We start from the raw sequence: 17,106 nt of genomic DNA, 5'->3' as shown, positions 1-17,106 counted from the left end.
CAACCGTCAAGAAGCAAGGCCTATATGCTCCTCTTCCTACTCCTAGTCAACCTTGGGAATCCATATCCATGGATTACATGTGAGGCCTTCATTCTTCTAAGCACGACAATGACTGTGGTTTCGTGGTCATTAATAGATCCTCTAAGATGGCCATTATGACACCCTCCAAGAAGAGTATCACAAGAAAGGCCATTACTAAACTTTACTTTGAGCGAGTGTGGGTACAATCTGGGATCCCACAGTCCATTATCTTAGATCAGGACAACAAATTACTGAGTGCATTTTGGTCAAGTCTCTAGTCGACGCTAGATACCAAACTTACTAATTCCATGGCTTTCCATCCCTAAACTAATGACCAAATAGAGGTTGTCAATAGGATTATCGTACACATTTTGCGCATGTACAACTTGAATCATCCACGCACATGGGATGAAATCCTCCCCTATGTCCAACACATATACAACAGATCTCTCCATTGCTCAACGAGCCATAGCCCCTTTCAAGTAGGGTTGGGATTTCAACCATTATGTCCCATTGATGTGGCCATTCAATTTGCAGCTACTTATGCAGAGTTGTTCCATGTCAAGTCCAAAGACGACAGGGCTAATAAATTCATTGAGTGCATTCAACACATTTTTCAGCAAGTCCATGACATATTGGACAGATCAAATGCTAAGTACATGCAATTCCATCATCAACATTAGGTTCCAGAGAAGTTCCAGGTGGGTGACACAGTTTGGCTACATTTGTAGAAGGCGCACCTCGCTGGACCCCACTACAAGCTTCACCTGCTTTGATATCGGTTATACACCATCACCAAGGCTTTGTGGGACAATTCCTTCGAGCTCAACATTCCATTTTTCCTTGGTCTACACCTAGTGTTTAATGTAGACTGCCTTGGGCCATGCTTTCCACCATTGCTGGACACATCCGAAATTGCAGAAAAACTCACACCAACAATGCTGAACCCAGACTTCATGGAACTGGACACAACTGATCAGATCACGGATACACATATCAAGAACACTCACCAAAAAAGTATCCAACTATATCAAATTGTCAAAACAGGCCAAATCCTTCACGAGGGCAAGTGGCTCATGTTGTTAAGGTAAATCCCCTTTGAAAACAGAGGCGATCCCTCTAGCCCAATGAGTTGATCTAGCAAAAACCTAAACAAGCTAACATACACTTTCCTAGCTTATGTTTAACAAATGCAGAGAGAGAGTGGCCTACCTTGCTCTGATGCTAAATGCTTAGTCCTTTGGAGATGACTTTGATTCTTTTGTTCTAGGCCTTGCTCGTTACTTGTTCTTTCATCTGAGTACGTACAAAGAAGATCAAAGAGCTATGCAATATACAAGAGCATATATGGAAAACATCAAACATAAAATACTTAATAGATCAAGGAGTATTAAGCTAAAACCATAAAAATTTACACAATTATGGAAAGTGAACATCAGATGTATATATTAATAAGCTATAAAGGGAAGCATAGAGCCTATGCCTTGATGTTGGAGACCTCCTTTTGGTTGACGTCCAAGTCCAAGAAAACTCTTCAAGAACTCCTTCTCCAAGATAGAATGGGTAGCATGTAGGCATAATCTCAGCATAAGGTTGCAACAATCAATGACCAACCATTTGGGGATGGAAGGGAGTGAATTTATAGGAAGGGAGAGGGAGTTAGGGATCCACAAAAGTGGGAGGAAGGTTAACATCTCAAGGGGAAATTCCATCATGATAATATCAAGAGGTCCAAATGGGAGAGCTCAACCATATCAACAACAACCAATATCCATCTCACTGTTCTCGAAGGTTCTAGTGCACGAAGCTTCTACTCTACTTTGGAAAAGCCTGCCAGGAGAGGTTCAACGTGGGTTTTCATATCAAAACTCATGTTGGAACCACTAGGGTATAATAGGGAAACTTGCCATCAGGATGAGCAGGCGATGTAGCAAAATGAGTTGTCCCTAAAAATTAGGGTGTTAGTCAATCTTATTCATAATGAATTCAGGGCAGTTTTCCTTTGATTCTTCAGGGAGGTTTTGCTCTGTATATCATGATGCATATGCTGCATAGTTGTCAATGTTTTGGCACTTTAGTATATGTAACAGGAAGTGAACAGGAGGTTTGAAAAAATATTGTGTAATAGATTCCCCCTAAAGCATGAAGGCAGAATAGGGAGTGATGGCTGAGATGCTTTACAAGTTAGTGTAAGGACACGAACAACACCATCAGGAGACCTACAAATCAAGAATATACATATACATATACATATCTAACATCTTTGATGATCATGCCTAATAATACATGAATATGCATCTAATAATAAATGAATCCACAATATGGACGTGACCATCCGAATAGAAGGGATCATGTGTACAGATCCATGGTATGGGAACAACCATCCAAATAGAGAGGATCATGAATATGGACCCTTGGTATGGTCACAACCATCCGTCCATAGGAAACATGTGTACAATCATGAATAACTCATAACTCTACATAACCTGGATTTTATCAAACAGAATCCAGGGTCATGCACTCCGTCTCGATCTGATCAATGTACGAATTGCAATCATGATAATAGATGTGTCAAAGTTGAACATGATATAAAACCACCTGATTACGGGTCAATGATGTAAACCATTAACATGCACGAGAGAAACCACCAATAATGACAATGGCTCTCAAGGTACAATCAACACAATCCATAAATGTGAATAATGAAGCAAAGTCTAAAAGCTATGGAATCATTCGATTGAAGGTCAATGATGTAAAACTATCGTCGAATGTGAAGAACTTGCCATTGAGGAATGCAAGCTCTAAGGTTCCGGAAGGGAGTTTCTAGATTATTTTCCTAGATAATGAGTTGAAGTTGACAGGAAGTGATCCATCAAAGGAGGGCCATAATGAATCCCACATCATTGACATGAAACAAAGGATATAGTAGAGTAGATAAGTATGATCCATAACTGTGGTAGAAATTCAAACAATGTATAAGCGGTAAAGAAATGCAGATAGGATTTCTCTTGAACATATTGGCAAAATGACTCTGAAGTTTGGCAACATTTGACTCAACATAGGATCATAGGTCATGATGAAGAAATGGTAAAATCATTAAATGTGAGGAAAAATGGATTTCCCAAACCTAGGAAGGCAAGTGACTAAGTGAGGATGTCTCAAACCCGACACGAGCAGGAGATGAGTGTCATGTTCAAGAGTGACATGCTATCTTTACATAATACAAGAGATGATCACTTTCATTTTTTACCTCACCATTTCTGGCAATTACCCCATATATTTTTTATCGCAAGCTTGAAGGGGATATCATATGCTTACCATATAAGTTCCTCCTTCAGCTGAATCCATCCTAGTAGGTTTTATGAGTCCTAGGAAGGAGAAACTCAGTCTTGCCATGGTAACAAGTCCTGCGTTGTTTATGTTTTACGAGTCTGACGAAGGTGAGACTTGACATCTTTTTCATGTTTACAGAGTTTGATAAGTGGAAAGGAAAACTCCAAAGGTCACTTTTCGTAAATCATCTCTTGAACCCGAAAAGGTAGAAGAAAATATCCAAGAGAACCTCTTAGCCATGTTCGACTAAGGTATTCCTTTTTAGTACAACAATCTATCTCAGTTTAGAAAAGGGTTAAACTTATACTGAGTAGATGTCTTTTCATTTACTTTAACGAGTTTGAAATGACAAGAAGTCGACAATATTTTCATTTTTCGAGTATTAGAAAAGAGCTTAAAGATGTATCCAAGGGGTTTCTTTTTCATTTATTTTTGACAAGCATATAAAAGTGATAAAATAAAACTTGTTGAATCAGTCAAAATAAATCACCTTCACCAACAATGTATGACCTGTCACTGCACAAAGAAACACATAGTACTGATTTTGAAGAAAAATATTAAAAGATCAGTGACATATGCCCTAAAACATTATTTTAAACTTATAAAAAGGGAAAAAAGAAAACATTTTTACCATTTCACTAATTTGAATTTATGAGAGAATTTTACCTCATTTTACCTCAATTTTCAGGCAAGGACTATGATCAATCCTAGACATCATTCACTGAGATGCTTGTTGTAGGTAAGTGATCTATCCATTCCCTTAATTTTGGTATTCATTTCATGCATATTCATCTATAGACTAGGCTACAAGGAGGACTTGCAAAAATTTTATGTCGAGCGTGACCACCATGGTTTTTCCCCATAGGACTTGTGTTGTTCACCCTATGGTCAATTAGGCCCTTGCAGTGGCAACGTGAGAAAATTCATATACTATTATGTTGGCATAGAGGTAAATTTTTTGTGTGAAATCCTTCATGTTAAATAGTTTATCTTGGATTTTCTCGCCATGCAAGCTCATGAAATGTTGTTTTATTGATTTTTCATAGGATAATCAATCCAAAATGGTGGTTGAATGGAAGGAAAGAGGATATAAAGCTGGAAACCATCAGGCTACTCAGGATCAAGACTGTGTTGATGCCCTATGAGCATGTGGGTTTCTCACGTTCTTTAGGATTCCTAAGATTAGATCTCAGCCCGAGTTATTGCAATATCATGATTGGGGAACAAGAGATCGAAACAGATGTCGCCAAAAAATACTTCATTACTGGGTTGTCTAAAAAGGGACAACAAATTTAGTTGTCCAGTTCGTGCACTGGAGGAGAGAGTATGATGATTGCCAGGCATTGTCCAAGGACCAAAAATACCCAAAGTAGCAATCTCCCACTACGAACAATCCTGCATACTATGGCCTAAGTAGATAGGGCTCAAGCATTGCATGAGGCAACAAAATCTCATTTCTAGTATGCAATCAAATGTTTGAGTTCAACATTGTTCAATTTGAGTGAGGGTTTGTTGGTGTGAATTAAGCGCCAAATTACCAAGTGCAAGTCAGGGAGTCTGAAATAATTTGGTTCCAGATCCATTTTTTTTTACATTCTTCCTGAAACGTGTGCCACTATTTTGTTATCAGTGGATAGAAGTGGATGCACCAGCTCCTAGAGATCCACGATTACTCAGATGGGGAGAGTTGATGCTTTATAATGGAGGTAACAAACATATGTCATTCCCTCCGAAATTTTTCAGATGGTTTCGTCAGCAGCCAATCATGGTTGATGATTGGGCGTATATAGGCATGGATTTCCAAGGAGATCAAAATCTTCCACTTCCACCTAGTGCATAGTGGACTGATTAAGGTAAAAACTATTTTTTGAAGTTTTTTTATTTTTTATATATGTGTATTGAGATTTGAATTATGATGATTTACAGATGTGGGACGAGAGATACCTCCAGGGGTTTCTTCGATAGCTAGGTGAGTGGCACACTAGATTGAGGAGGCTCCTTCTGAGGAGAGAGCATATTCGATTGTTGAGGTAGAGCGTAACCTCGAAGGTCTAACCAGGGGAATTTGAGAGTACGCCTCGATAGATGAGGTGCCATTGTACTACCAGAGGCACATTGTAGGGTTTTTTCCAAGCTGCATCAACTGTTGGGATGAGTCATTAGGGATGTTTCGTGTTAACATGAGCACCATGTGGGCGAATAGCCAAATCTAGTTTACTTTCTACACTGATGTAGGCTTATAAAGCCATGTGTCTTAGAACACAAATTTTGTCATTTTGATGTAGAAAACTCTTTTTCAAACACTATATGTGTGTGTGTGTGTGTGTGTTTTTGTTTACCATGTCTATTATGTGATGTTTTATGATTTACAATTTTCACAAATGTATATGTAACACCCAGTTAGCTAATGCATATGTTAATGTGTTCATACATCTTGGAATGTGATGATCAGTAATGAAATCAAAGTCTCGTTACAAGAGACAAAATTGTAAATACATTCTCAAAATTTGAGGGTTTCTAACTAAATGTTGTCCATTAAGTTGTAGTACAATGAGCTGTGAATCAATTTTTACGGTTAACTCTCTAATGCTAAGAGCTATGGCTTTTGACAAAATCTCGATGACCGCACTGTATTCGACAATGTTATTAGTCATATGACCTAAGCATATACCTTCTAAGTTCACTAACTCACCATTAGGGTCATAGATTTCCCATGCAGTAGAAGATAGATTCAGTGTATTATGACAAGCACCATTAGCAAAACCACCATAACGGTTGGATGACATCTGCAAACCAAGTAGAGCACGAGGTAAGCAAATGAAAACCTGTTTGCAAAAGAAAACTAACACACCAAAACCACATTGCACACCAATTAAAACACACTAATGCACAAACACATTTACACGATAAATCATGCATAATACTTCTTTAGGGAAACCCCATTTCGGGGCTCAGCCAAAGAATTTCCTTCATAATGTACTAACTCATAGGTACCTTTTTGTAAAAGTCATTTAACAATGTAAGGCCCATGACACACTGGTTCAAATTTTCTAGCTCCCAATTTGTCATTGGCTTGATCACATAGAAAGACTAAGTCACCCTTAGCGAAAAACGCAAGGAGAAACCATTATATCGTATTGAGTCTTAACTCATTTCTCCTGGGATTCAATTTCTATTGTGGCAATACGACAAGTTTCATCGAGCCTTTTGAGGTAAAGTAAACAATCCTCCTTAGGTGAGGTATAAGGGAGTAATTCAACAACTATTTTCAGTGAAGGAATTTCACATTCAATTGGAAGATTCTAGACCATACACCAACTCAAAGGGTGTGAATCCAGTGGAAGTCTTAACTATGGTTCGGTAAACCCAAAGAGCTGAAAATAACATGAGATGCCAAATATGATTTATGCATCCCAATGGTGCGTTAAAGCAAGGTAACCAAGACTTTGTTAACTTCCTCAACTTGGCCATTGGCCCGTGGATAATAAGGAGTTGAGTTGTCATGATGCAAACCTAAGTGAGCAGTGAGATCTAACATCATGTAATTTCAGAAATGAGATCCGTGATTATAATGATAGATTTAGGGACACCAAATCGAGTTATGACATGGTTGAAAAGAAATTGAGGGGAATTTTTACCATCAACATCACGTGTGGGCATTGCCTCGGCCCATTTAATGAAATAATCAATGACGACGATGATATAACCACGCCCTCTGGCTGAGTGAGGTTTACAAGTCATGAAATCAATACCCCATTCCGCAAAGGGGTCAATGGTAACAACTGGGTGTAGGGGTGTGGGTGGGGTTTACGGTTGTTAATCTCGTAGGCATGACATTTTTAGAATGATAAAATGAAATATTTAAAGATCGAATGCCGGAAATAACCGACACAAAGGATTTTCTATGCAGTAGCATACCCTCACATATGACCACTACAAGCCCCAGAGTGGTAGTCATTTAGGACTCTCTCAGCTTCTTCAAGTGTCAAGTTCCAAATTTTCACCTCTAGGATGCACTGTTATGCCACCTAGGACACATTTGTGTTCCTTCAAGTGAGAGTGCTAAGATGATTTTGGAGGAGTGCTAGACTCAGATCGATAGACATTTCGGGGTAGAGAAAATAGTGGCAGTACTGTAGAAGTATTTTTATTGGGAGAACCTTCTTCAGGATATTGGAAGGTACATTAAATCCTGCACTCCCTATGCCATTTCCAAACCAAACATCAAGAAGAAAGGCCTATATACTCCACTTCCTACTCCTAGTCAACCTTGGGAATCCATATCCATGGATTAAATGTCAGGCCTTCAATCTTCTAAGCACGCCAATGACTGCGTTTTCGTGGTCGTAGACAAATTATCTAAGATGGCCATTATGGCACCCTGCAAGAAGAGTATCACAAAAAAGGTCAATACTAAACTCTACTTTGAGCAAGTGTGGTTACACTTTTGGATCCCATAGTCCATTGTCTTAGATCAGGACAACAGATTACTCAGTGCATTTTGGTCAAGTCTCTAGTCGATGCTGGATACCAAAATTACTAATTCCATGGATTTCCATCCCTAAACTAATGACCAGATAGAGCTCGTCAATAGGATGATCGTACACATTTTGTGCATGTACAACTTGAATCATCCACGCACATGGGATGAAATACTCCCCTATGTCCAACACATCTATAACAGAGCTCTCCATAGCTCAACGAGCCATAGCCCCTTTCAAGTAGGGTTGGGATTTAAACCATTATTTCCTGTTGATGTGTCCATACAATTTGTAGCTACTCAGGTAGATTCACTTCATGTCAAGTCCGAAACCGATAGGGCTAACAACTTCATTGAGTGCATTCAACACATTCTCAAGGAAGTCCATGACATATTGGATAGATCCAATGCTAAGTACAAGCAACACCATCATCAACATTCCAGGCGGGTGACAAAGTTTGGCTACATTTGTAGAAGGAGCACCTCGCTGGACCCCACTGCAAGCTTCACCTACTTTTATATGGGTTATACACCATCACCAAGGCTGTGTGGGATAATTGCTTTGAGCTTAGAATGCCATTGTTCCCTGGTCTAAACCTAGTGTTTAATGTAGACTTTCTTGGGCCATACTTTCCACCATTGTTGGACACATCCAAAATTGCAGAACAACTCACACCAACAAAGCTGAACCCAGACTTCATGGAACGAGACACAGCTGATCAAATCATGAATATACATATCAAGCACACTTACCAACAAAGGATACAACTATATCAAGTTATGAAAGCAAGGCAAATCCTTCGCCAGGGCAAGTGGTTCATGTTGTGTAGGTAAATCCCCTCTGTAAACAGAGGTGATCCCTCTAGCCCAATGAGTGGGTCTGGAAAAAACCTAAACAAGCTAACATACACTTTCCTATCTTATGTTTAGCAAATGTAGAGAGAGAGTGGCCTACCTCGCTTTGATGCTAATCGCTTAGTCCTTTGGAGATGACTTTGATTCTTTCATTCTAGGCCTTGCTCCTTGTTCTTTCGTCTGAGTACCTGCAAAGAAGATCAAAGAGCAATGAAATATACAAGAGAATATATGGCAAACATCAAACATAAAATAATTAATAGATCAAGGAGTATTAAGCTAAAAGCATAAAAATTTACACAATTATGGAAAGTGAACATCAAATGTATATATTAATAAGCTAGAAAGGGAAGCATTCAACTTATGCCTTGATATTGGAGACCTCCTTTTAGTTGATGTCCAAGTCCAAGAATATACTCTTCAAGCACTCCCTCTCCAAGATAGAATGGGTAGCATGTAGGCATACTCTTATCATAGGGATGCACCAATCAATGACCAACCATGTGGGGATGGAAAGGAGTGAATTTATAGGAAGGGAGACGTAGTTAGGGATCCACAAAAGAGGGAGGAAGGTCCACATCTTAAGGGGAATGCCCATGATGATAATATTAAGAGGTCCAAATGGGAGAGCTCAACCATATCAACGACAACCACTATCCATCTCACTGTTCTCGAAGGTTCTAGTGCACGAAGCTTCTCCTCTAGTTTGGGAAAACCTGCTAGGAGAGGTTCAATGTGTGTTTTCATATCAAAAATTGTGCTAGAACCAGTAGGGTATAACAGAGAAACCTTCCATCAACATGGGAAAGCAATGTAGGAAAATTCATTGTCCCTAAAAATTAGGTTTTTAGTCAACCTTCTTCAGAATTAGTTCAGGGCAGTTTTCCTTTGATTCTTCAAGGAGGTTTTTCTCTATATATCATGATGGATATGTTGCATAGTTGTAAATGTTTTGGCACTTCAGGATATGGAACAAGAAGAGAACATGAGGTGTGACAAAATATTGTGTCATAGATGCCCCCTAAAGCATGAAGGCAGAACAAGGAGTCATGGCTGAGATGCTTTAGAAGTCAGTGCAAGGGCAAGAACAACACCATCAGGAGACCTACAAATCAAGCATATATATATATATACATATCTAACATCTCTAATGATCATGCCTAATGATACATGAATATGTATCTAATAATAAATGAATCCACAGTATGGATGTGACCATTCCAATAGAAGGGATCATGTGTATGAATCCAAAATATGGGCACAACCATCAAAATAGAAAGGATCATGAATATGGACCCATGGTATGGTCGGAACCATCCATCCATAGGAAACATGTGTACAATCATGAATAACTCATAACTATACATAACCTGGATTTTATCAAACATAATCTAGGGTCTTGCACTCCGTCTTAACACGATCAATGTACAAATTGTAATCATGTGAATAGATGTGTCGAAGTTGAACATGATATAAAACCACCTGATTACCGGTCAATGATGTAAACTGTTAACATGCACAAGAGAAACCACCAATAATGATAATGGATCCCAAGGTACAATCAACACAATCCATGAATGTGAATAATGAAGCTAAAGTTGAACAACCGTGGAATCATTCGATTAAAGGTCAATGATGTAAAAATATCGTTCAATGCGAAGAACATGCCATTGAGGAATGCAAGCTCTAAGGTACTAACAGGGAGTTTCTAGATCATCTTCCTGGATAATGAGTTGAATTCGACAGGAAGTGATCCATTGAAGGAGGGCCATAATGAATCCCACATCATCGACACGAAACAAAGTATGTAGTAGAGTAGATAAGTATGATCCAGGACTGTGGTAGAAATTCAAACAATGTATAAGCAGTAAAGAATTGCATATAAGTCTTCTCTTAAACATATCGGCGACATGATTTCGAAGTTTGGCAGCGTTTGACTCAACATAAGATCAGAGGTCATGATGAAGAAATGGTATAATCATCAGATGAGAGGCAAAATGGATTTCCAAAACCTAGGAAGGAAAGTGACTAAGTGAAGATGTCCCAAACTCGACATGAGCAATAGATGAGTGTCATGTTCAAGAGTGACATTTTGCCTTTACATAATATAAGAGATGATCACTTCCATTTTTTACCCCACCATTTCTGGCAAGTACGCCATATATTTTTTATCACAAGCTTGAAGGGGATAGCATATGCTTACCATATAAGTTCATCCTTCAGATGAATCCATCCTAGTAAGTTTTATGAGTCCTAGGAAGGAGAAACTCAGTCTTGTCATGGTAACAAGTCCTACGTCTTTTATGTTTTATGATTCCGACGAAGGTGAAAATCGACATATTTTTCATGTTTAGAGAGTTTGATAAGCATAAAAGAAAACTCCAAAGGTCGCTTTTCATAAATCATCTTTTGAACCCAAAATGGTAGAAAACAATATCCAAGAGAACCTCTTAGCCATGTTCGCCTAAGGTATTCCTTTTTCGTACAATAGTCTATCTCAGTTTGGAAAAGGGTTAAACTTATACTAAAGAGATGTCATTTCATTTACTTTAACGAGTTTGAAATGACAAGCACTCGACAATGTTTTCATTTTTTGAGAGTCAAAAAAGAGCTTAAAGATGTATCTAGGAGGTTTCTTTTTCGTTTATTTTCGACGAGCCCAAAAGAGTGATAAAATAAAACTCGTTCAATAAGTCAAAATAAATCACCTTCACCAAGAATGTATGACCTATCGTGCCATAAGGAAACACATATTACTGATTTCAAAGAAAAATATTAAAAAATTAGTGACATATTCCCTAAAACATTATTTTAAACTTATAAAAAGGGCAAAAAGTAAATCATTTTTCCATTTCACTAATTTGAATTTATGAGATCATTTTACCTCATTTTACCTCAATTTTTAGGCAAGGACTTCTATCAATCCCGGACACCATTATCCGAGATTCTTGTTGCAGGTAAGATATCTATCCCTTCCCTTCATTTTGGTATTCATTTCATCCATTTTCATCCATAGATTAGGCTTCAAGGAGGAATTTCAAAATTTTTATGTTGAGGGTGACCATCGTGCTTTTTACCCATAGGACTCACGTTGTTCACCCTATGGTCAATTAGGCCCTCATGGTGGCAATGCGAGAAAATACATAAACATTTGTGTTGGCAAAAAGGTAAAATTTTTGTGTGAAACCCTCCATGTTAAATATTTTATCTTGGATTTTGTCTCCATGCAATCTCATGAAATGTTGTCTTATTGATTTTCCAAAGCATAATCAGTCCAAAATGGTGGTTGAATGGAAATAAAGACGATATGAATCTCGAGACCATTAGGTTGCTCGGGATCAAGACTGTTTTGATGCCCTACAAGCATGTGGGTTGCTCATGTTCTTTAGGATTCCTAGGATTATATCTCAACCTGAGTTATTGCAATATCATGATTGGGGGCCAAGAGCTCGAAATAGATGTTGCCGACAAATACTTCATTGCTCGGTTGTCTAGAACGGGACAACGAATTCAGTTGTCCAGTTCGCACGCTGGAGGAGATAGTACATATATGATGAGTGCAAGGCATTTTCCAAGGACGAAAAATACCCAAAGTGGGAATATCGATATAAATACCATCACCAATCTCCCACTACGAACAATCCTACATACTATGTACCGAGTAGCTTGGGCTCAAGCGTTGCATGAGGAAACAAAATCTCATTTCCAGTATGCAATCGGGTGCATGAATCCAACGATTTTCAATTTGAGTGAGGGTTTGTTGGTGTGAAAGAAGCACCAACTTACCAAGTGCAAGTCAGGAAGTTTGAAAAAATTTGTTTTCGGATCCATTTTGGTGACGTTATTCCTGGAGCATGTGCCACTGTTTCGTTATCAGTGGATAGAAGTGGATGCACCAATGCCTAGAGATCCACGATTACTCAGATGGGAAGAGTTGATTCTTTGTAATGGAGGTGACCAACATATGTCCGTCCCTTTGGAATTTTTCAGATGGTTTCGTTAGCAACCAATCATGGCTGATGATTGGGAATATATAAGCATGGATTTCTGAGGAGATCCAGATCTTCCACTTCCACCCAGAGCATAGTGGACCGGTTAAGGTTAAAACTATTTTTTCGAAGGAGGGAAAAAATGAATCCCACATCATTGACACGAAAAAAAGGATGTAGTAGAGTAGATAAGTATGATCCATGACTATGGTAGAAATTCAAACAATGTATAAGCGGTAAAGAACTGCATATAGGACTTCTCTTGAACATATCGGCGACACGACTCCGAAGTTTGGAAACATTTGACTCAACATAGGATCATAGGTCATGATGAAGAAATGGTATAATCATCAAATGAGAGGAAAAATGGATTTCCCAAACCTAGGAAGGCAAGTGACTAAGTGAGGATGTCCCAAACCTGACACGAGTAAGAGATGAGTGTCATGTTCAAGAGTGACATGCTGCCTTTACATAATACAAGAGATGATCACTTTCCTTTTTACCCCACCATTTTTGGCAAGTACCCCATATATTTTTTATCACAAGCTTGAAGGGGATATCATATGCTTACAATATAAGTTCATCCTTCAGATGAATCCATCCTAGTAAGTTTTATGAGTCCTAGGAAGGAGAAACTCAGTCTTGTCATGGTAACAAGTCCTACGTCGTTTATGTTTTACGAGTCCAACGAATGTGAAACTTGACATCTTTTTCATGTTTAGAGAGTTTGATAAGCGGAAAAGAAAACTCCAAAGGTCTCTTTTCGTAAATTGTCTCTTGAACCTGTTAGGATTCCAAGAAACTCTCCTAGGTTGTAGCTTAGAGATGCTTGGTAACATATAAATTCAACTATTGTTGCAAGGTTTAATGAAAGGAATGATGGTTTGGTTCAAGCCAGATAACCACTTCTACTCTGTTTCACTCCAGACATGCATGAACACCCATAGACTACAAGGCTTTATACCACCAATGCTCACAGTTTAGATATTAGGTGAATATGGAGAATACTAACCACACCAACTGATACACAAGACCATGTGATGGCCGGCTGCAACTAGTACAGAAGCCTGTAAATCTAATCTATTAATGCAAAAACAGGATGACAACTCTCTTGCATTAGATAGAAAGAAACCTGCGCAACCTATTCAGTGATGCATTCAAGATTTTAACACAGAGATAAAATGACAGTTATCTAGTGCTAAACCTCAAGAGATCAAGAACACAGCATATCATGTACAAACTTAGAACAGAGGAAAATGGACAGTGAGCAATTAACAACAAAAGAAGCTTGTATTTGCTGAAAATGAAGATGAGATGCTGCAAGTGACAAAATGTCTATAGTCTTCAGAAGTTGAACCTTACATCAAATGCCAACCTTGATTACATATTTCTTCTGGATATTTATAAGTTTTCGTTACAATGGCACTTGGAAGTTTAGGTATGGAGGGGTCATAATTGACCACCAACTACATTTAACCACCTAATGGAGTCTCTAAGTGAGGTTGCTTGTTTCAGTGGGTGAATCTGATCTGTTCAGGTGTTGTGCTATCCTTTAGCTGGTTGGAGTGCTCGTACCGATGGAGTCCACGACTGATAAATTCAGTTACAGAGTCATGCTATGTCCTTTTCTCCTTTGGCCATGCTTTATGTTAAATAGGGTTGTTGGGGATATTACTGTAACTGATGTTGGCAGAGCTGGTCATCTCCTTCTTCGAGAAATAGAATGGTCATAGGACGTGGAATGCATGGGTAGGTGGACGATTTGGGTGAGTAAGAAGAATGACCATTGGATCGGGGAAATGAACGACGAAGATGGTTCGGCGGAGGCTATCGGCCGAGGTGGGAGTGAGGTGTGTTAGGGCTGTTGAATCTTCAGTGGGAAGATCGGACGGTCCTCGGGAAATAGAGTTGGACAGGCATTTAACGAGCGAGGGCGGTGTGGTCGGGCGGTAATAGTTTTTATCGCACTACTTTTGGGTGCTAAGTGGTAAATGCCCAGGGACGAGCAATTCCGCTCAATGATCGACACATAGTAGCAGATGAGAGAGAAAAACTGCTATCATCATGCACAATCACTCGATCAAGTTGCCTGCACGATGAATGCGAAGACCGTCAGATCTTGGCGGAGATGATCTGATGGTGGAAATTGGTTGAGCCGGTTACCTTTATCGGGTGCGATGTGGGCCGTTAGGTTGTCGGGCAATGATCAACAGCGGGAAAGTGATGAGGGGTTTATGAGCGCGTGTGGGTGTATGGGTAAGGTTTTATGGTTGGTTTGGCTTTGCACTTAGAGCTGGGGCCAAAGAGACTTTGTCAAATTTTAAAAGGTTTATTTAGGGAATGGGAAAGGTTTAGAGGTGAGCAGGGTGGAGGAAGAGGAAGGGAAAAGTGACCAATGTGAGCCTCTTTTGGACACAATCAAACAGACCATGCTTCTTTTTTACCTTAGAATGTCAGCACTGCATAGCAGAGCTAACATAACCCAAAAAGTTAGAAAGCAATATCCAAGAGAACCTCTTAGCCACATTCGACTAAGGTATTCCTTTTTCGTACAACAATCTATCTCAGTTTCGAAAAGGGTTAAACTTATACTGAGTAGATATCATTTCATTTACTATAACAAGTTTGAAATGAAAAGCACTTGACAATCTTTTCATTTTTTGAGAGTCAGAAAAGAGCTTAAAGATGTATCAAGGGGGTTGATTTTTCGTTTATTTTTGACGAGCACAAAAAAGTGATAAAATAAAACTTGTTGAATTAGTAAAAATAAGAATGTATGACCTGTCGCTGCACAAGGAAACACATATTACTGGTTTTGAAGAAAAATATTAAAAAAATTAGTGACATATGCCCTAAAACATTATTTTAAACTTATAAAAAGGGCAAAAAAAAAATCATTTTTACCATTTCACTAATTTGAATTTATGAGAGAATTTTACCTCAATTTTCAGGCAAGGACTATGATCAATCCTGAACACCATTCACTGAGATGCGTGTTGCAGGTAAGTGATCTATTCCTTCCCTTCATTTTGGTATTCATTTCATGCATTTTCATCCATAGATTAGGCTGCAAGGAGGACTTGTAAAATTTTTATGTTGATGGCGGCCATCGCAATTTTTACCCATAGGACTTGCCTTGTTAACCCTATGGTCAATTAGGCCCTTGTAGTGGCAACATGAGAAAATTCATATATAGTTGTGTTGGCATAGAGGTAGAATTTTTGTGTGAAATCCTCCATGTTAAATAGTTTATCTTGGATTTTGTCACCATGCAAGCTCATGAAATGTTGTTTTATTGATTTTCCATAGGATAATTAGTCCAAAATGGTGGTTGAATGGAAGGAAAGAGGATATGAAGCTGGAAACCATCTGGCTTCTCGGGATCAAGACTATGTTGATGCCCTACGAGCATGTGGGTTGCTCACGTTCTTTAGGATTCTTGGGATTAGATCTCAGCCTAAGTTATTGAAATATCATGATCGGGGACCAATAGCTCAAATTATATATTGCCGACAAATACTTCATTACTGGGTTGTCTAGAAAGGGAAAACGAATTTAGTTGTCTAGTTCACGCACTGGAGGAGAGAGTACGTATATGATGATTGCAAGGCATTGTCTAAGGCCCAAAAGGACCCAAAGTAGCAATCCTGCATACTATGGCCCGAGTAGCTGGGGCTCAAGCATTGCATGAGGCAAGAAAATCTCATTTCCAGAATGCAATCGAGTGTTTGAGTTCAATGGTTTTTAATTTAGGTGAGGGTTTGTTGGTGTGAATTAAGAGCCAACTTACCAAGTGTAAGTCAGGGAGTCTGAAATAATTTGGTTTCAGATCCATTTTGATGATGTTCTTCTTGGAATGTGTGCCACTATTTCATTATCGGTGGATAGAAGTGGATGCACCAGTGCCTAGAGATCCATGATTAATCAGATGGGGAGAGTTGATGCTTTGTAATGGAGGTGACCAACATATGCCATTCCCTCTAGTATTTTTCAGATGGTTTCGTGAGTAGAAAATCATTGCTGATGATTGGGCATATATAGGCATGGATTTTCGAGGAGATACTGATCTTCCACTTCCACCCGACGCATAGTGGATTGCTTAAGGTAAAAACTGTTTTTTGCAGTTTTTTATTTTTTTATAAATGTGTACTGAGATTTGACTTATGATGATTTGCAGATGTGGGACGAGAGATACCTCCAGGGGTTTCTCTAATAGGTAGGTGAGTGGCACACTATATTGAGGAGGCTCCTTATGACGAGGGAGCATATCCGATTGTCAAGGTAGAGCATAAACTGGAAGTTCTAACCAAGGGAATTCGAGAGTATGCCTCGATAGATGAGGTGTCATTGTACTACCAGAGGCACACTGTAGGGGTTTCCGCTAGACTGAGTCAGCTGTTAGGTCATGTCATTAGGTATGTTTTGTGT

Source organism: Pinus tabuliformis, chromosome 8 (assembly GCF_031772625.1).
Source record: "Pinus tabuliformis cultivar Carrire ecotype Pingquan chromosome 8, CPIR1, whole genome shotgun sequence".
Lineage (NCBI taxonomy): Eukaryota > Viridiplantae > Streptophyta > Pinopsida > Pinales > Pinaceae > Pinus > Pinus tabuliformis.
The sequence above is the reverse complement of the archived record's forward strand: the minus strand, read 5'-3'. Positions refer to the sequence as shown.